The following is a 23,750-nucleotide window of genomic DNA, read 5'->3' as shown; positions in this document are numbered from 1 at the left end:
TCCAAGCTGTCATAAAGTCAAATAGTTTATGAGTCTATTGATGACAGATAAATTAATTGCAGAAAGTATGAATGACTTAATATTTTGTGTGCTAATATATTTTTCTTTCCTTCTCTTAAATCCACATCATGTATATCTCAGGCTATTTGGGTTGTGTTCAGATTCCCATGTCTCACCAACTACTTAAGGTGGCAGAAGATACCCTGTGGCTTTTGAGCTCCTGGATTTGATGTTTTAAGAATGCAACACAATGTTTTTGGAAAGGTTCTTAATGAACTTTGCTTAGCCCAGACTAAGGATAAAAGGAGCAGGTACTTTTGGGGAAGATTTTTGCTAGGTGTGAAAGCACTCTCAAATCCCATGGTTCCCGCTAGGTTCATGCTACCCTGCTTAACCTCAGGACTTGGGCTCTCTTTGTAGCCAGCAGATGGACAGGAGGGAATTCAAACTGCCCTGATCATCTTTGACCTCAGCAGTCTTTTTTTGGTGGCTATCAGGTTTTGGTTTACTCCCATCCAGGGACAAGTCCTTGTGGACTCCGAGGGAACCCAAATCATGGACGTGGATGATCTGGATAAGATGATGTAAGCCCAGGTTGGATCTGGCTACAGCTGCCCTGCCATTCCTGCATGTATTGATGACTAACCCATTACTAGCCAGATAGAGATCTCTAGTCAATATATTAGATCATTGCCTGATATTGATCCAACAAGCCTCAATTATCTACTTAGATTTCAATGAATTTCAGTGTGTGGATTGAGGACATTCATCTGCGTGTTTTGTGCAATAGAGTATTGATGAGCAGTCAGAAAACATGACATCTGAAGAATTAGTAAGATGGTGTTGCTCAGCTGAGAAAAGAGGGGCTGGAGAGGGAGGGCTAACTAAAGCCATGCAAAAATATTTAAGTGAGGTAGTGAAATAATCTCTATTGACTCTCAATAAGTTGAGTAAGAAATAAAGTCAAAATGCAACAGAGGGGTTCAGACTGAAACTTGAGAAACATCTAAGTATAATGAAGAAACAGGAGATTTGGAAACATAGCATTTGAACAATTGATGGGTTTTAAGAATAGGATAGACAAAAGTGTCAAACATGCGGCAGGTAGATTAGCTGGAGTTTCAAGGCTGCTCTTCATCTCTGCTTCATATATTGGCAAGAAATCATTTGGCCACAATGTCAATATTCAGACTGAAGTGGATATTTATAGCTAGACATGTTCTTAACTGGTCTGCAGATCTTGCACTGCTAAAGTCAATGGCAGATATTATAAGAGCAACCCTCCTCTTTCCTTTGATCTGTCATTAAAGTAGGAAAACACAGCAGGAATGGTTGCTGAGAAATAAACACTAGGATGGTTATGTTGCCTCTGACTCCAAATCTTCACTGGAGTTTAGAAGAAACTAAACTCCAGTGAAACGGAACACCCAGTGATGTATTTGGTCTGTGAATGTGATTCCTCACTTGAGCTGAATGATGTCACCCTGCCATTAGGGACAGAACGAGTGATGAGCAGCCACAAATGAGATTGTTGCTCCTACACACCAGCACAAGATTGTTGACTCTGCAGTGCTACCCAAAGTGAACTCTGAGATCATTGCCAACTCTGTTACTGGTGGATTTCCCCTGAATTCTGCCACTGATTTCCATTGTCCTTGTCAAACCACTTCACTTCTCCCACTTTCCAGACTGGAGGTGCATTATAAAGCTTGGCACAACTCCTGGTTCAGGCAGCACTTTACCAACACCATTTGGGCTGAAAGGAATCTCATTGCTCTGTATTTGCAACCAATTTTGCTCAGATTTTGCCCAGTGTGGTAATGCACCATGGGTGAATTCCACAGCTTTGTTGCAATAACTGTTAATCAGGTCTGGGCTTTTCCAAGGGAATAATTATTTAAATGGAGCAAGTTCCTCCCCACTTGCTATTTAGCCTTTGGGATGTCAACAGAAAACAAGTCCCAAGTGGCAGAGGTCAAAGTGTGAGCCAAGCAAGCACAGCAAGGTATCTACCCTGCTTCCAGAAAGGACAATTTGTTCTGGTAGAAATGTACTCATCTTAGGGGTGTTGGTCTGGGCTTAGGCTGGGGCGGGGTCTGGAGGGAAATAAGTGACCCTATCTCTACAGCCATTCCACCTTAAAGAAAAAAAAAGGAAAGCTTTGAAATCTGATGAGAACAAAGCAAATGGAAGAGAATCTGGAGGGCTGTGCAGCAGAAGACACCCTTGCTATAAAAAGTGACTTTTGATAATTGGTGGAAAAGTGCCGGAGTGTATTTTGGGAGAGAGAGGGAAAAAAAAAATGTATGACGTAATGTTTCTGGAACCCTTTCACCAACCTGGGTGCCCTGTGGCTGTTCAAATTTTTTATCTGCCTTTCCAAAAGGCATTTCACAATGTAGATTGTTCTGTGTGTGCAGGCAGAGAGACCAAGGCTGTGCCCTGTCAAGGGCCCCGTCTGGTCTCTGGCTTGGGTGGCTCTTGTTCAGGTGAAGAGCAGATAACACCTCTCCAGCCACTTCATCATCAACTGTCACAACCTGAAGACCTCATTAGGATGGAAAAGGGCAATAATTAAACCGAGATGTAATTAGAAAGAGGTGCTCTAGATTTACTGCTACTACTCTGCTACTGTTGTAAAACACCAATAAAAGGTGAAAAATTACAAAGGCAAAGTATGAGCAATGAGAGAATACAGTTATTTAGGTGAGCATATGTCATTTCTGCTGTTTTAATATATAAATATATCTGGGATGATCCTATGAATTCTTTGCCTGGGTGAAGATTCCTAGATGTGTTTTCCCATGGGGAATGATACTGTGATCTCAGCTCCTACTAGTAAATGCTGCTCTCTTCATGCTTCATGACATGCAGGATTATGATCTGAGTCCCTTGAGGACAAAAAACTGAAGCAGGAGTAGCAGTAAGATGTAAGTGGTAAAAGACAAAGTAATTCAGTAATCAAGAGTTCATGTAGCACAGGTATTTCTACCAGTTTCCAGAAAAATGTTCTCTTCAAATGTGCTACTATAGATTAATTCAAAGGTTTTGAATGTAGGAATTAATATTTTTCCTTGCTGGTCTGAGACTAGCAAGATTTGCTTCTTGTTGCATATAGGTTAAACCTTATAAAATAAGGGTTTTGTTACCCTTGTAAAATCAAGGCTCATGCTACTTCAGCTAAGCAGAAATGGACTATGGGAAAGTGACTCAGCTGAATTGGAGGTAGAAAAATAAATTACATAACCATTATGTTCTCACATGGTTTATGGTGGTTGGTTGAATTATATTTGTTGTACTTAAATGGAATGTAACTGATAATGGGATAACTGCTTAAAAAGGCATGTTTTTTGCAATAAAGCAGTTCTCCTTTGCACCTGCCTGGGGACTCTGTGTCACTCAACTTCATACAGCTTTTGGCTGTAAAACCAGTGTGACCATGTTAACCACTTCCTGCTCGCTGGGTTGCAAAGTCATCTGTGATTTGCAGAGGGTCAATGTACTTACGGAAAAATAATCTGTGTGCTTTTGAGTTAAAAATTTTCAGCTTGTCTGACTTGTGCTGGCCAAGAAATACCTATAAACTGGTGGTCCAAGCAACTCCATTATTTACAACCTACTGGCCCAAATGTGCTTCTCTGTTGTCTGAGTGCCCTGTTTGTAGGAGGTGTCCAGGTGCCCAATACTGTTACTGCTCTTGCCCTCTTTGCTCTGGAAAAGGGCATCCATCCCCCTAACATTCCTGCTCCAGGATGAGGGCTGTGCTGGAATTCATCCCGTGTGACAGAGACCCCCTCCCTACTCTGCCATTATGACATCCCACCTACAGAGCTGCCTGCAGCTCTGGGGTGCCAGCATGGAAAGGACCTCGACATACTGGAGCAAGTCCAGAGGAGGCCACAGAGATGCTCCAGGGCCTGGAGCCCCTCTGCTCTGGAGCCAGGCTGGGAGAGCTGGGGGTGCTCATCTGGAGAGGAGGAGGCTCGAGGGAGAGCTCAGAGCCCTTTCCAGTGCCTCAAGGGGATCCAAGAGAGATGGAGAGGGACTAGGGACAAGGGTCTGGAGTGCCAGGACAAGAGGGAATGGCTTCTCACTGGCAGAAGGCAGGGATAGATGGGATGGGGGAGCAATTCCTCCCTGTGAAGGTGGGGAGGCCTCAGCACAGGGTGCCCAGAGAAGCTGTGGCTGCTCCATCCCTGGGAGCGTCCAAGGCCAGGTTGGACAGGTCTGGGAGCAACCTGGGACAGAGGAAGGAGTCCATGAACATGACAGTGAGTTGGACCAAGGCAGTCTTTAAGGTCCTCTCCAAAGCAAACTAGTTTGTGTCTCTGTCACCATATCTGTGCTCTGAACCAGTCTTAGCCCCTCCTGATTCAGCTTTACAAAGATGTCTCAGGCTGAAGCTCTGCTTTAGGGATGAGGCTGATGAAAATTTGCTGTGTGGGGTGACACAAAACATGTTCAATGCCTAGTACCTGCACTGGGCCACTCTGTGATTCCTGTGAGGCTGGGGGACACTGGGACTACCTGGATGGATTTGTGGGTCTCAGGGGTTTTGGATCTGATCTCCAGACATCTGTGAGGGTTCAGTCTGGACACATGCAGAGACAACCTGGAGCATGAATCTTTACCTTGTAACCTCCCTGCCCTCTCTGTCTTGCCCTTTCAGCTCAGACTTGAGCTGTGCCATATGAGCCCACATTTTCCATTTGATTTTATAGCCCATGGGGCTGTTTGTACAAGATTGTCTGGTAGGGATGTGAGCAGATTACAAATCAAAGGGAAGGAATTTGCTCCAGAAAATGCAATGGCAGCGGTGGCTCCCACTGAAACCTTCATCAGATGTAATTAAACAAAGCTTCATATTAGGAAAATGCTTGTACTTGCTGCCTCCCCTAGGCTGAACTGGCTCTTGTTTCCCCATCAATTAACTCTTTCGGGCTCAATCCATGCACAAACAACCAGTAAACCCCCTGGCAAAGCACAGCGAGCTGCTTTCCTCAGCCCAGGCACCACAGCAAGCTCAGCCTTCCCATCTCCCACAAGAAATGGGAGTGACAGCACCAGCTAATGCAAGACCACAGGAGCCTGAAAAAGAACCTTTCATCCTATTTTTAAGTTCCATGACACCGATAAAGCAACAGTAGTGATGGCAGTTTCAGCCACCACTTAAAGACACAGGAGATGGAGATGGCTATGACATTGGAGACCCTGGACCCCAGGACTAACTCTCTGCAGCTGATGGAAAGCAGCCAAGACATGAATTATTAGGTGCAAATGTCATATTTTCCAGTTTTTCAGCACTTAGTTTCTCCCTGCTGTTCCACGGTTTTCCCAGTTAAATGAGATCAGTAGCTCATTGCCACAGCAAGCTGCCCTCCTCCTCCTTCTCAGGATCTACATCCAGGGGATGCTCCAGGGGAAGGAAAAGGCTCCTGGCAAAGCATTGCTGTTGGGAGAGGGGCAGGAGTGCTTGGAGGTGATTTATGATGCCACCTGGGGAAGAGGGTGCTCAGCATCTGCCCATGACCGAGAAGAAAAGTAAATTGGGAGAAAACACATCTCAATATCAGCCTGCAGCAAACACCTGAGGGCTGGCAGAGACAGCACTGGGAGACCTTAAGGGCTTTCCATTTCCCTCACTAACCTGCAAAATTTGGGTCAAAAAGGGTTGAAAGTTGAAGGAGACAGAAGATCAAAAGGATGACAGGGTTTACAAAGGAAGAACAGGGACCAGAGATGCTTTGGGGAGCAGGCTGGGACCAAAGCAGCCCTGAAGCATTGAAAAAACCTGATAGATAATGAGAACGTTTTCCTCCCTTTTTCTCTAAGTACCTTTTTCTCTAAAAAATTAAATGAAATGTGCTTACCAATAAGTAAATGCCACCTTCCTGCCAGAGCTCCTCACTGCTGCTGGGTCTGGCACGAGTTGCTGGGGCTAAGAGAATTCAGCAGTAATGGGCTCCAAACATGAAGCTCAAACAGGCTCCAGGTTCAAGCAAGGGCGTGTAAGGGGGATTTGTTGTGTACCATGAGCATACTGACCCTGATAACCCCTGGGAGGGGAGTCAGGACCTGCACTCCCACAGAGCCCATGTATCCTCACTGGTTGTTTCCACTGATGGAGAGGAGGCACTGGGTCAGGTCAGGGGCGCACGACTGGCCAGGAGAGCTAGTCCTTAATTCATTGCAGGCTTGTCTGGGATCTCTTAATCATTTCACCTCATTCACCTCCATGTTTCAGTTACTTTTTGTAAACTGGTAGTGCAAATGCATTTTCTACCTCAGAACCATTTTGCCTTTCTGTGTGGTCTGGGGCAAACCATGTAACCTCTCTGTGACTCTGTTTACCAGCTGCCACAGCAGTGAGCGCAGCATTTACCTCATCAGGAGTTGAGAGGTTTAATTATTCCCAGACGGATGGATGCTGCATAGGCACAAAGTGTTACAATGACTAAATCTTCCTGGAGGTGCCTCCAATATCTCTGATTAGTTTGTTTATCCCCCAAATTCTGCACCATGGGCATGACAAAGATTACAAGGAGCGTGTTTAAGCAGGGGCACTGCCGCCGTGCCAGATACCTTCAGGTCAGAGGGAAACAGATGATGGAAAAGCAATTAATTTTTACAGCAAGAAAAACAGCTACAGGATTGGGAAACATTAATTATTTATCAAACTGTTCCCTTTGCAGAAAAAAAGAGAGTTTATACATACCTATATCTCTTTACATATAAAATAATCACCCATTGCACATAACAGGGTAATAACTTCAGTAATCTGAGCTCCTGATACTCTTCTTTTTCAGAGGTCAATTAAAATAATGAGAGCAAAAATACTTTGGAGCCTCAGGAAGAAAAAGACTAGCACAATAATGGCTGAGTTATGGAATATTTAGCCCACGGTCCTTGGTTCTGGTCTCCCTGTAGGAAGTGCTGAACTTCTGTGTGTGTCTAAAGTCAGTTTCTGGTAGCTGTGGATCTGCCCCAAGATGTGGGTGAGATCAGAGATGGAGAAAAGCCATGGCAACTTAGCAGGTCAGCTGCAAGGTGGACACTGGCCATGAGCACCTCACTGTCCCACAGATGGGATGCAAACCCTGGATTAAATGGATTTGCTGCAGCCACCTTCCAGCTGCTAATCCTGGAATCGCAGAATGCTTTGGGTTGGAAGGGACCTTAAAGATTGTCTTGTTTCAACTCACTGTCATGGTCAGGGGCTCCTTCCACTGTCCCATGTTGCTCCCAGACCCACCCAAACTGGCCTTGGACACTCCCAGGGATGGAGCAGCCACAGCTTCTCTGGGTACCTGTGCCAGGGCCTCAGCACCCTCACAGGGAGGAATTCCTTCCCAGTATCCCATCTATTCCTGCCTTCTGCCAGTCAGAAGCCATTCCCCTTGTCCTGACACTCCAGGCCCTTGTTCCCAGCCCTCTCCTCTCTTGGATCTCCCTCAGGCACTGGAAAGGGCTCTGTCGTCTCCCTGCAGTCTTCTTGAGACTGAACCTTGGTAATTCAGCACTGCTAAAGCTTAATCACCTCTGATTTCCTGCCTGGATGTACCTTGAGATGCCACTGGTGCCTTCTACAGACCTATGCTGAGCACCTCGTGCTGTGGTTCACAGGGTGCCCAGAGAAGCTGTGGCTGCCCATTCTTGGAAGTCTCCAGAGCCAGGTTGGACCTGGACTGGACTGGGATAGTGGAAGGTATTCCTGCTCAGGGCAGGGGGTGGAACTGGATGGCCTTTAAGATCCCTTCCAACTCAAACCACTCTGGGATTCTGAGTCCTGCCCACATACCTGGGATAGGATTAGCTGTGTAGGGCACATCCCCTGGGGATCTTGTTGGTGTCCTTGTGTACTATACCTAGGTGCAATCCACAAAATGCCTACTCAGAGGGACATGAGAAGCAGCACATGTTTTAATCCAGGTCCAATCTGGAGTTTGCCACATGCACACATGCCTGGGGAGAAGGGCACCTCCAAGCATTTTCCAGGAATGGCCCTGTCCAGAGGACAGTAAGCAGCAGAGCCAAGCCAGTGTCTGGGCACAAGACTGAGGTGAACAGCAATCCTCTACAGACACCCAGCAAGCACACCCAAGCACCATTCACCCCAGAGGACTCCTCATGCATTAGGACTTCTCAGGCTATGTGGCAATAACCCTTTTATCCAGGTGCCTGATGGATTTGGAGGCTCTTCCCACTGGAGCTGCTCTCTGAGCTTCAAAGAGCTGCACTTAGGGTCACCTCTTGGTCCAGCCAGTGAGTCAATAGGTGGGACTTGGTTTGATCCCTTCCCATGAGATAAGAGTACGTCAACAAGGTTCCACAGCCAAGGCTGACCTAGACATAGATAATTTATTTGTAGAAAACCTTTTTTTTTCCTATTCAAGAGAGGAAAAATTCAGATCTCCTTCTGAGGTACCCACTGTAGGCACTTCAACAAGTTCAGTGCTTCAAAGAGTTCAGGTGTCTGCAGAGACCTGTTTGCTCTGTTTTCAACCCAAAATTCCATTCTCCATTCCATCCTCTCTCACATGCCAAACTCCCCATCCTCATGCCTGCCTATATGCTCCATGCCATGAGCAGGAGGCTTCTCTGTCTTACTCTCTTCTGCCTAAAAGGGCTTAAGCCAATCCTCCCACTGATGCTGATTATTTTTGGCCAAAAGTGATACAATAATATGTGCAGTAACATCAGTAATTATCAATACAGAACTGCAATAATTAACAACCAGGGACAATAATTAGGCACTTCCTCTCTCTGATGTGAAATGGTAAAGAACAGCTGGGTTTGCTCAGTCAAGTTGAAGCCCACAAGGATGAAGGTTTCATGACTGGAGCAAAGCTTACAATTTGGCTAACTTGGGAACAAACATAGCTCCTGAATTTTTGGAAACCACGTTGTCTTGGGTTATGTAACCAAAAAACCACATGTATTCTATTTCATCTGTTGAAACCAGTAGGAGAGATGTTTGGGTTTTTTTTCCTTTATCTCTTGTCACTCCAGGGGGGAGGGGGGCAGATGCCTTCTGATAATAGACCAGCTGTTAAAACCAGGTGGGGCAGTGTTTCTTATCTCTTTCATCAACTGTCCACCCTCTGGGGGATATCTTCTGTTAATGGGCTACTAAGGCTCTGCAGTGACATGACACATTACATAATCCCATTGGGAGATGCTCTACCTGGTGGGGGGGAGCCAGCCATTCCTATCAAGATAAAAACTGAGATGTGGGAACACCAAGCATCCTCTTTTCCACTGGACTCTCAACGGAGGACCGGACTCATCTCACCGCCACTTCAGGATCATCTCTACTCCAAAAGAACCACATCTGTCACTCCAGGGGGATTTATTTGGACTGCTTCCAACACCTTGGCTGACAGGTGTCAGGTCGTATTCCTGACTCCATCAGGGTTTCTAGGACTTTTGTTTATTTGCTTGCCCTTTTTTTTTCCCCTTGTGTTACTGCATTTGCATTTTTAATACTCCTAGTAAAGAACTGTTACTCCTATTCCCATATTTTTGTCTGAAAACTCCTAATTGCAAAATTGTAATAATTTGAAGGGAGAAGACTTTACATTCTCCATTCCAAGGGAAACTCCAGTTTTCCCTGACAGATACCTGTCTTTCCAAACCAAGACACAGGCCTGCATTTTGGCATAGTGTCTCTGACCACAGAAACTCCAGGTTTCCTTCCTCTCCAATCAGGATGTGCAAAAGCCAAGGAAATGCCCTGAAACTCTTCCTCTGTTTTGGGGTAGGTTTTTGTTTGTTTGTTGGTTTTTTCAGACACACTGAGATGGTGTGAGTTGAGCCTGGTTCAACTTCATGGCAAAGTTGCCAGGAGGTGGCAGGAACTTCTGATGGCTCTTCTCCATGAGTCTTCCCATTTCTGTCTTCTCTTCCCTTGCAGTTATGCAGCAAGAGAGGTTTTCCTTTGTGGTTTTTTTAAAGCACTGCTAGGAGCAGGGCTGTCCTAAGAATGGAAGCCCCTGTGACCACCTGCCTGTCACCCTCTGTTACATTCAGATTTTGCAATTATAGCACCAGGTTGTCCTACATGTAACCAATCTGTTTTCCAAAGTGCTCGCTGTGAGGCAGGGAACCTGCCCACCCCCAAACCAGCCAACCACACCAAGCTTCCAACAGTTTCTGCCAACTGTGTCTGGGCAAAGTCCACACTCTGCTGTTGGCCAGGGTCAACAAAAAAAGCATTATTTTATCGTCAGGAGGCTCTGGGTTATCCCAACAACCACTCAAAACACTCACACCAAACTTTTTTTGGGGTTAAAAAGGTAGAGGCAGGGAAGAAGCTGTGTCCCAAGAGAAAAAGGAATTAAATGTCAGAGTATTTCATCTCCCTGTCAAGAAGGATTAATTTCCTAGGATTCTCCTGCAGGGAGAAGCAACTCAGTCAGAGCAGTCCTGGTCTTGATACAGAGGCACAATCCTGGGGCTTCCAAGGAAACAGCAAGAGACCAAAGTTTGATTCATAAAAGCTTCAGGAAGACAAAGGGGGAGAGGAGATGATGATGATGATGATGATGATGATAATAATAATAATAATGCCTCAGGGTGATTTCATAACATTAATAGGTAATGTAGTCAATTATGTAGGCTTATTTTATTTCTGCAAAGTGCAGGTGGTGAGCTACATCTCCTCACAGGTGCTTTTCCAATTAGCTGTATGTCTTCTAGGTGAATAAATGGCTGAGTGCCAAAGCTCCATGCCACTAGCAACAGACTAATCCAAACTAATCCCAAGGACTCATCTTGCTTCACGTTAAAGCAACTAGAGTCTATTTTATTTATTATCTCTTGAAAGATCTCTCCTCTTCTTGGAAAAACAAGGAGGACTGTTTCACAGTGGAGGCCATAAATGCACTTCACTTGGCATTTAGTAAGGGCTGGAAGAGTATTCCTGCCTGGATCCAGTTGCTTATTACCATTATGTAATAGCCAAGATGAATATCCTGTTCTGCATTAGCTAAATGTTTTCTTTTAATAATCAACTCATATCCACATAATGGGGCAGCTTATGCAATCTGCCACCTCGTGAGCTCTTTGAGGAGACATCTGTATTTCAGCATTGTTAATTACCACCATTGGATCATTAAAATGTATTTATTTACTTTTGTTATTACAACTGGGCGAGTCCTACTGCTTAGCAAAGGGGCCGGCTGGTAAAATCGGCTGGTGTAGGCATGGTGTGGGCAGGAATTATCCCAGATGTCCACATACACACGCATACACCAGCATCCAGCAGGCACTTGGGGCTTGATGTGATGCCTTGCTCCTCCCAAAGCACAGATGGTGATGTGGGTATAGAGCATATGGGCGGAAGAAACAGGGGACAACCATCCCTGCTCAGGTAGTTGGTCATTTTACATAGAATCTCAGTAGAAACATCTGTGTTGATCCTGTAGGATGGATTTTGACTTTTGGAGGTCAGACACCGGGAATTTTCACAATGACAGTTCAATGTTGAGGGTGCAGCAGCTCCCTGATATTTGACCTGAGGAGAGGGCTGAAAATGGTCAGTTTTGACCTGATGAATGGAATTTTACAATGCACTCATATCTTTGGATATTCTTTGCCACACCTCTGCTGTTTCTTAGCAGCATATTTGGGGAAAGGAAGGTTTTCTTCCCAGCTTTCCAAAAGAGCTAATTTATCCTGTGACTAAGCAAGTTGCTGCCAGGGGCTCTCAGAGGACCTTCAGTCCCTAATTCCTATTAATTTCCCTCAAATGTCAGTCCCTTACACCACAGACCACTTGCACAAGCCTCATGTTGAAACCCTCATGTTGGGACCACAGTGTTGGGAGTTGGAATTAGATTCTCTTTGGGGTCCCTTCCCACTAACTGCAATCTAGAATCCTGTGTTGGTCAGTAAAACCCCTTAAATTCTCTTTCTCTCGGGGTTTACCCAGGCAGCAGCTCTGGGTCACCTGCAAATCCCCAGGAACTCTACCCAACTTTGGACACTCCTGGAAGTCCCGTCAGTTCTTGGAGAGCCCTTTAAAAAAATCTAACCACCTCCCCAGGCTTTTTGAAATGATGACTCCAGGTTGGTGGGGAAGAGGAGGCTGCCAGGATAAGGCTGCCTGACATCATCCGGATCTGGTCCAGGACCATCAGACACCTGTTGAGCCTCCCAGTATAATTCCACGGCAGCTGCTGCCCTAGCCCCCAAGTGCACAAGCGGGAACATGAGTTGTTTGGATCACTTGCCTCCAACATTGTTCTCTGGAGTGTTTGAAAAAGGCCTAATGAAAAGTGACTCAGAAATAACTGACAAGTGCCAGCCTCACCTTTTTATTGTTTCATCAAAATGGGAGAGACAGTGAAGGAGAAGAGTCAACCTTCTCTGTAAGATCCACTGTCCCAACTTGCCTGCAACTTGCAGGCAGAGTGAAATGTTGACACAGGTTTGACAGGGCTGCTTGATTTATGAACAGCTCAAAGGAGAGGGAAAGAAAGAGATAAGAATTAAACATTATAAATCAATGAGTAACATCCATAACCCTGAAGTGCTTGTTGTAAACAATACAAAATGCCAGCCTAATTTTTATAAGTGTAATTTACGACAAGCAATTCCTTCCAAATGAGAGAATTTAAAAGGAAAAAAAGTCACTTGTTAGAATATCATTATTCAATCAGATGAGAACTAAGCCAGCCATTGTTCCTAATGGTGGAAAATTTCACAGGAGCTAATTGCTCCTCTGTGGTGCCTCTCAGGGTGTCTGCATTGAGGCCTGCTGGTGATGGAGGAGAATCAGGCTAGAAGTGAGGGCAGTGAGGGCACAGCCAGACCCTCAGCTCTGCCCAGTCCTTGGGACAACCCTGGGTACCACCCTGCCTGGCTGGAAACCTGCTCCCATGTGTGCTGCTGGCTTTATCCCAGCATCTCCCAGCTTGCTTTCTCTCTGGGGCCTTCTCCAGAGTCTCCATGTAGAAATATGTCCGTGTAATGATCCAACCCATTGGGCAGTGAGGGGATCAGGGTAATACCAGGTCAGCTAACTTCCAGCATAACCTGAGTATTGTGGGAAAGCCAAGGAAGCTAAACCTGCTCCCAAATTCAGTAGTGATGCCCAGTCTGACAGCTGGGGGGTACTTTGCAGATGCAGCTGTGCTGTGCAGCTCAACAAACCCTTCTGACATGGGAATTAAAACTCATGTGGCAAGGAGATTACATAAAGTCAACCCAGATTATCCTGCTGTAACGACTGCCTGCCTCCCTCCTCACCAAAACTTCTCCAACTGATATTCCCCACCTTCAGTGTTCAAAGATGGAAGATTAAAGCAGCAAATGGTGCCATGGAGAAACAAACCCAAAACTATTTCCCATGTTGTGCAAGCACAGAATAAGGAATGACCTCTTCTCATCCCAAAGACTTTTCAGTGCAAACAGCAAAGCAAGAAATGGAGAGAAAAAGGATGTTTTCACACAGACTATCATGCCAGGCATGAACCAGTGGTCCAGGAAGTTACTGTCCCAGCTGTGGTTTAAATTAATCTCTTTTAATTTGTGCCACAGCACTTTAGACAAGCGATGGGAAAAAGCACCATCATCTTCTCCAAAAAAGCATGTCCATTTACACCATGGCAGGATTCAAGTGACATTGTTTGCAGAAGTAGGAATCAAACCCCAACCGAATTCTGAACCCAGAGCCTTGCTCACAAGAACATCTTTGTGTTTATCCTCAGCATTTTCGCAGCAAAACTCGTCTCTCCAGGCCTGCTGTTTGCCTTCAGGTGATTAACAGATTCCAGAGTGCTTGGGAATGGAAAGTTCTTCATCTATAAATAAATGGATCTAACAGAGATATAATGAGACTGTAATTAATTAACGTTTGCAGAATGCTGTGAGAGGCACAATGAAATGCGCTCACAAAATGCAAGGTATTAAGGCAGAAAGTGTATTATTGTTGGCACTCCGGGGAGCATTAGCGCAGCTCTTTGAGCTCTATCTTCTCACCTTCCCTGCTGTTTCACAAATTTTATCCTCCCGAAGGGAAGTGGGGTGTGAAACCTGATGATTTGCTTGCCAGCAAACTGCTCCCTCATTAAGGGAGGTAATGACAGAGCTGCGTGAGGACACAGAGTCTGGGGCATGGAGTCCTGGGTGTGCAGAGCTCAGGTGCCTGGCAGGACCTGGTCTTGACTGTGGGATAAACACATGGCCAGACCAGGGCTTTCCCACTTTAAAATTAATCCTCAAGAGAGCAAGAAATGCCTTACCAGGAACATCACTGATCTCTGACAGAGATGTCTTCACTTCCAAATCTGTAAATCATCTTCAAGCAGCAAATTCAGCATGAAATTTTAGGGGTTTGGCCTTTTTGTCCCTGAATCCCTGTTTAATACTTGCAACCTGCAGGCACTGCAAGTGATTTACATAGGTCCCTAAAATTCGGACAGCCTCAGTACATAGAATCCCAGAGTGGTACTGGTTGGAAGAGATCTTAAAGCTCATCCAGTCCCACTCCCCGTCATGGGCAGAGACACTTTCCACTAGACCAGGTTGCTCCAAGCCCAACCTGGTCTCGGACACTTCCAGGGATGAGGCAGCCATAGCTTCTCTGTGCCAGGGCCTCATTTCCCTCACAGGGAATAATTTCTTCTCAATATCTGACTTAGACCCACACTCTTTCAGTATCTCTTACCCGTTTTTTACAGTCAGATGTGACAATGGTTCAATAGAGGGCAGAGAGCTCTAGATATTGGGGGTTATCTAAGCTGCTCTCACACATTCAAGTGCAAATACCAGGACTGAGCTAATCATGACTGAAGTAAACACTCCTCTAAGAATGGAAGATCCAAAGGTTATAATTTTCTTGTTGCATTAATTAAAAGACAGTTGTTGCAATTGTTGTACAGTTCTGTAACCCCAGCCCTTGTTACCTTACCAGTTTCAAGTTATTTTACAGCCCCCAGACCCTAATTCCTGTTCCCCTGCCGTCCCCTTCCTGCGTTGCCTCCGCTGCTCCCCACCAGAGGCCAGAGACTCCACCTTCATTGCTGCCACTCCGTCTCCATAGTTACAGGCCCTGCCTTTGCTGCTGCTACTTCGGTGGATACTTCATCACCATGGTTACCCTTCACAACTTGTCATACAGTTGCTGGCTCCACCTTGAATGTAAAAACCTCATAGCTCCCAGAAGACATTGCTCTACCCAGAAGTCCAGTAGAGGTGAATAGACCTCCTGGACAGCTGACCAACGCCAAATGAGAGCTTGCAGGGAGCACCACTGAGCTAAGAAAACCACCCAGCTGCTGAAGGGAGCCACTTCTTGTCTCGCCCTCACCTCCAACGCACTCAACAACAGAGACACCCCTGGACCAAGTGAGCTGCAGTGAGCCTGTATGCGTTTCTGGGAGGAGAGAAGCCCCGGATTTGCAGCGGCAGACCCGACGGATCCTCCTCCGCGACGTGGGAGCAGTGGCAGCGTGCGCAGCCCCACCCCTCAAGCCCCCCTTCTTCTGCTTTTTACTAAAGGCCCCCAAAGAAAGGAGCACAAGGTCTCCTGGCCCTTATGTAGTACAATGACTGAGCATCAAGATGAGGGGGAAAAGCCTGCTCTACAGGCGGTTCAGCTGCACTGAGCCACTCTTTGTGCAGAAGCACAAGTTAAGATCTAAGATTTCCTACAAACAGCTAAGACTACGTATTTGTTTCACCAGGAATGTTATAGATGAGTAATGGGATGATTTTGCTCTCACAATTAAGGGATGAATATTGTGGGTATGTTAAGAGAGGCTTTACTGATGTATAGTTCTGTTATTGTGGTTTGTTGTTCGGACGTCCTCTGTTGTCCCCACAGCCCCCTTTCCCCCCGTGCTGTTGCCCTGGACAGCCTGAGTTGTCCCAGACTGTGGAAGAAGACCCTGTACCTCTGCTCCCTGCGCCGGACAGTTGGGAATGGGGAAGGCTTGTTGCTAGGAGGCGTGGCATGGCAACACCTGACATCCAATCAAGTTGCAAGAAAGCAGAATCCACCAATGGATGGCGAAGAAGAGTTGATTGGCAGCCTTTGGGAGGGGCCAGGGTTGGCTGATGCAACACCGGGGTATAAAAGGCGGAGCAGCCATTTTGTGGTCGAGCTAGTGGTGGTTTTGTTCCATGTTTGCAGTGCTGCTTTTTCTCCTTATTCACTCCTTTGTTGTATTTTGGTAAGGTTTAATAAACCTTTGAAATTTTAAAAGTGAGCATTGTTTCTCACAAGGAATAACTGGAGAGTGGATGAATGTGCTCTTAGCAGGGACATGGACACATGCACCTTACACATGTACACAAATCACACATATATGCAGTAACACAGAAGGTAGGGGCAGCTGTGACCTCTGGAGGGCCTGGAAAGCAAATCTGTTTCCACTGTGTCTTGAGGGGAAGGAACTGACACAGCAAGTTGCATTATAGACACTTAACAGATTGAGCAATGACATTTGTTTTTCTGGTAAGCTCTTAAATGCTTTGAAAGAGGTGAAACACGATACATCTAAAACATGAGCTTAGAGACATCAACTCTAAAGTCACCCTCTCAATTACACTTACAAACAGCATTTTCCTTCACAGAATTAGAAGCACTCTCTATAATCCCTTGACCTTTGCAGCACAGCAATCCCATGCCTGCATGCAGGGCAGGGGGATCACTAGGATGAGGGAACTGCACAGACACAACTCAAGATGGCACTAGAAATGCTGTTGGCAAAAGAGGGAAGACTGCCACAAGACATGCTCTGACCATGGAGACTGGTCACACCCTGTTGCTGGATATCAGGGAGCTCCTCTGCCAGCCTGATGACACTCTGCTGGCCCTCATCTGTCCCTTGCTATATTTGGGAGGGATAAAGTAGGAAGGAAAGGAGGAAAGGAGACACCCCCCTCCCCCCCCCCAAAAAAAAAAACCCAGAAGCATTCTGTGCTGTCAAAGCCTTTACCAAGCTGCAAACCCTTCAGTTCATCTTCTCAGCACTGGTAAGATGAGGCTTGGAGCAACCTGCTCTAGAGGAAGGAGTCTCTGCCCCTGGCATGGGATTTGGAATTGGGTGGTCTTTAAGGTCCCTTCCAACCCAAATTGTTCTAGGATTCTATATGCTGGGAGGGAGCAGAGGAGCTCAACAGACATGGTCAGAGGACCAGGGAACATAAACTATGCAAAGAAATGGAAGAAACTAATTACCACTGATCCTCAATTTCAGAGCATGAAGCTGCAACAAACCCAATACCACAACCTGGCTGCCAGAAGGAATCTCTCCCATCCTGCCTGCCATGGCAAAGGTTGCGTGGGAAACCACAAAACCTAAGAGCTGCAACAACTTTGTGGTCACCACAACTGAAACAATGGATTAGGAGGTGCAATACTTGTGGAGGATACTTGGCTGCACCTGACCAGCTTGGAATAGCAAAGCAACCCCCAAATCCATGTCTGAACAAGCTTCATGGAGTCCTGTGTGGCCAATTAAACCTTTTACCCATGAACAGTGTCTTATCTAAATTTCTCCTTCTTACATGGGTCTCGTGTCTCACTTACCCAAACAAGCCTGTCTTTGGCAGGCCAGCCCTAGGAGGAAGAGTGGAAGACAGCTTGACTGCCAATAACTAATCATAATTTGGGATCCAAAAAGCTATTTATCTTAGGAATTGCTTAATAATGCACTTAGTGTGTGAAGTATTATCACTATGTATAGTTAAATACAGAGAGTTACACGGAGGCAGATAAGGATCCTGTGCAAACGGACAAGGAGGAAAGTAATTTAGATTTGGGCTTCTGTTCTGCCAGCTCCTCATCTAGATCACTGTGAACTGCCCCAACATGTGTGCCTGGAGAGAAAAAGACTTGGAAATTGGGAAGGGAGAGGAGGAAAGTCACTCCCTCTTACACTGTCTGTCCCCACTCGTCTGTTTCCATGAACAATGCCCACAAAATCCACAGGAAGCCCTGGAGTGCAACAGGGAAATCGGTGCACAGAAACAATGAAGCCCTGAAGTGTGAATTATTTAGTGCTGTGGAAGTACTGTTAAGGTCTGTTAGGTATTTAGTCCAGCCCTATGGCAGATGGAAGTGGCAAAGTGCAGGTGACTTGTGACACACACAGGGGACAAATGGTGCCCAACCTCCAGCAGCCCCAAATTGCTGCTTTGACTCATGCGACAAAAAACCCCATCTGTCGTGATACTGAACCCACCCTGAGGATTTGCACAGGAGGTCAATATCAACCTGTAGTTGAGCATTTCACCCCTTTTAAGAAGGGGTGATATAGAATCATAGAATGGTTTGGGTTGGAAGAGACATTAAAGCCCATCCAGGTTCATCCCCTCCCCTGGGCAGGGACACCTTCCACTGTCCCAGGTTGCTCCAAGCCCTGTCCAGCCTGGCCTTGGACACTTCCAAGGATGGGGCAGCCATAGCTTCTCTGGGCAACCTGTGCCAGGGTCTGCCCACCCTCACAGGGAAGAATTTCTTCCCTATATCCCACCTAACCATGCTCTCTAGCAGTTTAAATGCAACACTCCAAGTCCTGCTGCCTTGGAGTTGAAGTGTCAGGTTGCAGGAGGTTTGACATCCCTTCTTGAGGAGTGAGGAAATGCCACCAAGGCTGATATATTTTGTTGCTTTGCTGGCAGGGCATGACAAAAAAGACAAAAAAAGACAAAAAGATGGGAAAAGAGCAGAAAAATGGAGAAGAATAAAAATAAGAATAGAGGTTCCAGCATGACATTTCTGCTGCAGAGTCACCTACATTTCTGCAGTGGTGTTGCCATAACTTGTGACAATGTTGCTCAGCTCATGGCAGAAAGGAGTTCTCCTCATACCCCAGTTCTTGGAGCTGCATGAGCATTAGTAGCACCATGAGTTATGGTATTCTTGTGGAACCCATTAAGCCTTAGAGACTCTCTGTGCCAAGGACTGAGACAACACAAACCCAAACAAGCACATCCTTCTTCAGAGGAGGAGCAGACAGCCTTCACACGTGCAAGAAAGTGAGAGAAATGAAAGGAGAAAAGCAGCTATTGCTCACAATTATTTTCCAGTCTTTTGTGCCCATGGAAAAAAAAATTAGAAAATGTGCCTGGAACAGCACAAGGAACAGTGGAAATGCAGGAAACAACCTGAAACTTATTTCTCCAAGCCCCATATTGTCTCTTCCTCAATATTAGGATGTGTCTCAGTCAACACCTCCTAATTACAATATTCAGTTGCAGCATCATAATCAAGGTGAACAGTGAACCTGAGAGAAAAGCTCTTCAAACATAGAGGCTCTTGGCCAGCCTCCCCAAGCATCCCTGAGAGTGGTTTGGGTTGAAAGGGGCCTTAAAGCCCATCCAATTCCACCCCCGGCCGTGGGCAGGAACACCTTCTACTGGACCAGGTTGCTCCAAGACCTGTCCAACCTGGCCTGCAGAAGCATTTCAAAAGCCAGAGGATTGTTCACCTTTTCCTCACCCAAGGACACTGAAAGAACAAGCAAACAAAAAAAGTCAAGGGAAGAGGAAAATGGTTCAAGACCCCTTGGCAAGACAAGCAGTAAATGAGCACCAGGCTTGTACAACAAACACATCAAGGAACAAAACAAAGGTGTAAGAGAGGAAGGAGAAAATATTTATTTGCCTTTTTTTCGAGAGTCCTTTTCTCTTTCAGGCAAATAATATTTATGCCATGGGGCTTTGACTGTTCTCTGGAAAACACAAAGCCTTTTTGTTCCCACTTGCCTCCCAGGTGGGAGGACTGGTCTAGCAGCTCTGAGGAATGAGGGTGAAAACCAACGACCCAGAGCTGCTATTTAAAGAGAGAAGAGGAAAAGGAGTGAGGAGCAGGGCAGGAGGGCCAAAGGTCTGCAAGGGAGGGAGGGAAAGAGGAGAGTTCCAGAGCCAGGATTCCTGGACACGTCCCTTCCAAAACAGTCCACTCTAATTTGGAACAGCATTGCATCTCTCCTGACTCCAAAGGACCTGCATTGCCTCAAAACCCACTCCTGAGCCACCAACTGAAATTTACGTACAAACATCAATGGGTCAGGATTTCACTTGCACAACAAATTCCTGGGAATTTGTAATGGTGGACTTTAAGCCCTGTTAAATCACAGGGATCTGCAGGGAATCTTGAGTGACGACATTGGTTCCTTCCCACCAGGCATTTAGGACACGATAAATTTGGTCTGAACTTCAGCTTCCTCCCACGGGGAGCTCAGCAAGCCAAAATGCACTTCTAAGACAAATTCAGAGTGATGTAATGGATATATGACTAAAGTAGTGGGGTTTAGGTAAACTTTAATCCTTAATAAATTACAGATAATTTGTATGTAATGGGTTATATCTGGATACTTTTAATAACTAAATGGCTGAGTGAGAAGAGGAAAGAAAAGATGAGGAAATCAATTAGATGTAAATTTAAATAGGAGACCAGCTTGACAGCCCCTAGAAATGCTCATTATTTTGGGAAATGCTGGCCTGATGGAATTAAAATTAAATGTGGGAAGAGAACAGGTTTTTCAAGCATGGGAGAGTTTGGAGGTGGACAGAAGAAAATGAGTAATTGGCTTAGAGATGAAGTTTTTACTTTTGTGGGGAAAAGAAGATCATAATATGAAAGTTAAGCATTTTGAAGGGCTCCGATTGATCCTTTTTCAACATTTGAGGCTTTTTCTACATTAGTAGCTTTTAAGAAAGTTATAGCTAATGGCTTTATCAGCAAAGCACTGACTTATCACCAAGGATTTCTGATTGAAAAAGGAAGCTTTTGGTGAAAAATCAGGGCTGTTAACATTAAGCATTCATTTCTTTAAAAAAAAGGACATTTCAATTTTTTTTCATCTTGATTGCTCAATAATTCTCAAATGCAACAAAATTCAATTATCCCAGACTCCTAGCATTCCTGTACCAAGTGGTTTGTCTAGACCATAAATGGTCACAGGCTGTTTGCCCCAGCAAACACTCACTAAGGAAAGGTCTTCTGCTCATTAATCCACCTCAAAGTCCCTATGGATAGCGGGGGATTTACTGTAACCTGGACAGGACATCACAAAGGGGTTTGCAGGATTTGGGATCTACCACTCAACATTTGACCCTCGACATCCCGGGCACCCATCTGGGGCCTGGAGTATCTGCAGTGCCACTGAACCAAGTTGGTCACCCCATCATTCTGCAGGAAAGTTGCTCTGAGCTGCTGACCCATCTGAGAATGGCAGGAAAATTAGCACAGGATTTTCAAAAGCCTTGGAATTTACCTTCTGAACATGGTATCACACTCAAAATGCTGGAATAGTTTGTGCTGAAAGGGATCTTAAATCTCATCCAGTTCCACTCCCCTGCCAGAGGCAGGGACACCTTCCACTATCCCAGGGTGCTCCAAGCCCTGTCCAGCCTGGCCTTGGACACTTCCAGAGATGGGGCAGCCACATCTTCTCTGGGCACCCTGTGCTGGGGCCTCAGCACCCTTTCAGGGAAGAATTTCTCCCCTACATTCCATCTAGCCCTGCCCTCTGTCAGTGTGAAGCCATTCCCCCTTGTCCTATCCCTCCAGGCACTTGTCCAAAGTCCCTCTCCATCTCTCTTAGATCCCCTTCAGGCCCTGGAAGGGGCTCTAAGATTTTCCTGGAGCTTTCTGTTCTGCAGGCTGGACAATCCTTGCTCCAGAAGCTCCACATCCCGCTGCTGTTTGGGGTTGCAGAGCTGAATTCAGCTCTGCAGGAGGGGTCTCACCAGAGCAGATGGGCAGAATCCCCCCTCATGTACTGCCCATGCTGTGGGATGAGTTGAAGTCATAGTCAGATTTCGGGGGTCACGTGAAGTCTCTCATCCACCAATACCCCACTCTTCATTTGCTTTCAAAATCTACCCCTTTCCTTACTTGTTATAAATCACTTTTTTTTTCCCTTCCAGGCTGTCCCTCCTGCCACTGCCAGGGCTGGGGAACCCACCACCAACACAGACCTCAACACTGCGAGGAAGGACAGAGTCAGCGCCCCTTCCCTCCCTCCTTCCCTCCTTTCCTTTCTCCCTCTCTCCCTCTCTCCCTCCCAGGATAGTCTTTCATGACCTGCTGGTACATTTTAGCAGGTGATGGATCCAGGAACAGATAATTCTGCTTTCTGGTTAATTAATCCAGCATTACAAGAGCATTGAGAGTCTAATACTCACCCTTAATCCCCCTGCAATAACATTGCATTCTACCTTCCAAAGCAGGACCACTTGTTTGGGTGCAGCTGGGGTGTTTCAGATCACAGAGGCTGCTGGTTCCTAGTGCCATTTCTCCTGCTCATGCTTTATTAGCCATAATTTTATATGTTACCCACCTCGTACACTCAATGTAAGCCCAAAAAATTGTTTTACAACATTAATTAAAAAGCACTGACACTGAATGCTTGGTTCACATGCTCCAATGTAATGTATGGGTTCTGTTTAATTACCTGACAACTGTGATTTACCACATCTACCTGATTGGTACCATGTGGATTTAAGTCAATTAATGTTTGGTGGCTTTAGTGTACCTCACTGGGGAATGAGAGAGGGTATCTCATGAACACTAAACTCCACACACATGAAAAAAATGGTATTTCAGGCATCTAAACTGCAAACAAGATAATGTGACCTGGGCAGAGTCCCACAGCAGCTGTTTGTGGAGCATTGCTTCATTAAGGATCTTGGTGACTTTTCATGGAAGGTTTAACTAATTAGTTGAGTAGGCCCTCAATAAACGAGACACCAAGTTATGTTTAGCTTTAATTACACAGTAGCCCTGTTCAGCTGCTCAAAGTCAGACATGTGCTTAAGTGTTTTGCTGAATTAGGGTCAGTGTGAATACACAACTCTTGTAAGCATCTAGGAAGCTGTGCTGACATTGATTTAATGGATGCAGATTTGCAGCTGGGGAAAAAAAATGTCCTGAAAAATAATGAAGAAAGAAAGCAGCTGGAGCCTTGGCTCAGAAGGGGCACTGTGAGAGGCACCTCCTGTTGTTGAACCCAGTCACTTTAGCAGGATAACACTCACATTTGGGGAGAGGAGCAGCTCGCTCTGGCATATACCCTGGTGCAGTGAGATTTCCTGTTCCAGGAAGAGAAGGTTATTGCAGAGGGCCTCAAAGGATGGAGAATGTTGGCAGGTGTCCTCTTACCAGCTTTGTCCCACCACAGTCCTCCTCTTTGTCCCTCTCCTTCCCCTTTCCTCCCTTGTCCCCACCACAGGCTCTGTGTTCTCACACTCACTTTCTCTCCTGCTCCTTTTCCCACCTCCAGTCCAACCCCCTCCTAGCACAGCAATTTTAATTGCAGAGCTCTCTCACCCCAAACTCCAACTACTCCTTCCAGTGTAGCCTCCTCCATCTCACACTGCAAATAGTAATTTGCTCCTTCTGATTTCCACCCACCAGTTTCCTACCCTGGGAGCTCTGGAGGTCATCAGACACAACCAGTGTCATAACTCTGTCCTTTCTACACCCAGCTGCAGGGACACCCTGTATGCTTCTCTTTTACACATGTGTTGGGTCCTAAATCCAGCCAGGACAGAAGGAATGGGCTCCCCTCACCCCTGCAGATAAATCTTCTCTTCCTTCTCCACCCAGTGTCTCCAAAGAACCCCTGTGCTGAACTAATCTGTTCCCCTCTCCAGCACAAAGTCCAGAACCCATTCCCAGTTCCCCTCATATTTATTCTCATGTTCCATTCTTTTGACCCATATCTGTCCTGGATTATTCATTTTAGGTGATCTTTCCAGCTCCTCACCTTCCCTTTCTCTTCAGCAGC

The 23,750-nt window shown here is 45.9% G+C and overlaps 1 protein-coding gene across 2 annotated transcripts in view; it reads right to left on the bottom strand.

The window, feature by feature from the left end:
• Window positions 1–23,052, bottom strand: part of TMEM45B (transmembrane protein 45B) — a 46,466-nt gene extending 23,414 nt beyond the window's left edge. For both annotated transcript variants that reach the window (XM_063417712.1, XM_063417714.1), the window contains exon 1: window positions 22,999–23,052. The gene's annotated coding sequence lies outside the window, so the exon portion shown is untranslated. The remainder of the gene's footprint in view (window positions 1–22,998) is intronic.
• Window positions 23,053–23,750: the final 698 nt, after the last annotated feature.

This window comes from Prinia subflava, chromosome 22 (genome assembly GCF_021018805.1).
Source record: "Prinia subflava isolate CZ2003 ecotype Zambia chromosome 22, Cam_Psub_1.2, whole genome shotgun sequence".
Classification (NCBI taxonomy): domain Eukaryota; kingdom Metazoa; phylum Chordata; class Aves; order Passeriformes; family Cisticolidae; genus Prinia; species Prinia subflava.
Note: the sequence above shows the minus strand (reverse complement) of the source record. Positions and strands in the feature narration are given on the sequence as shown.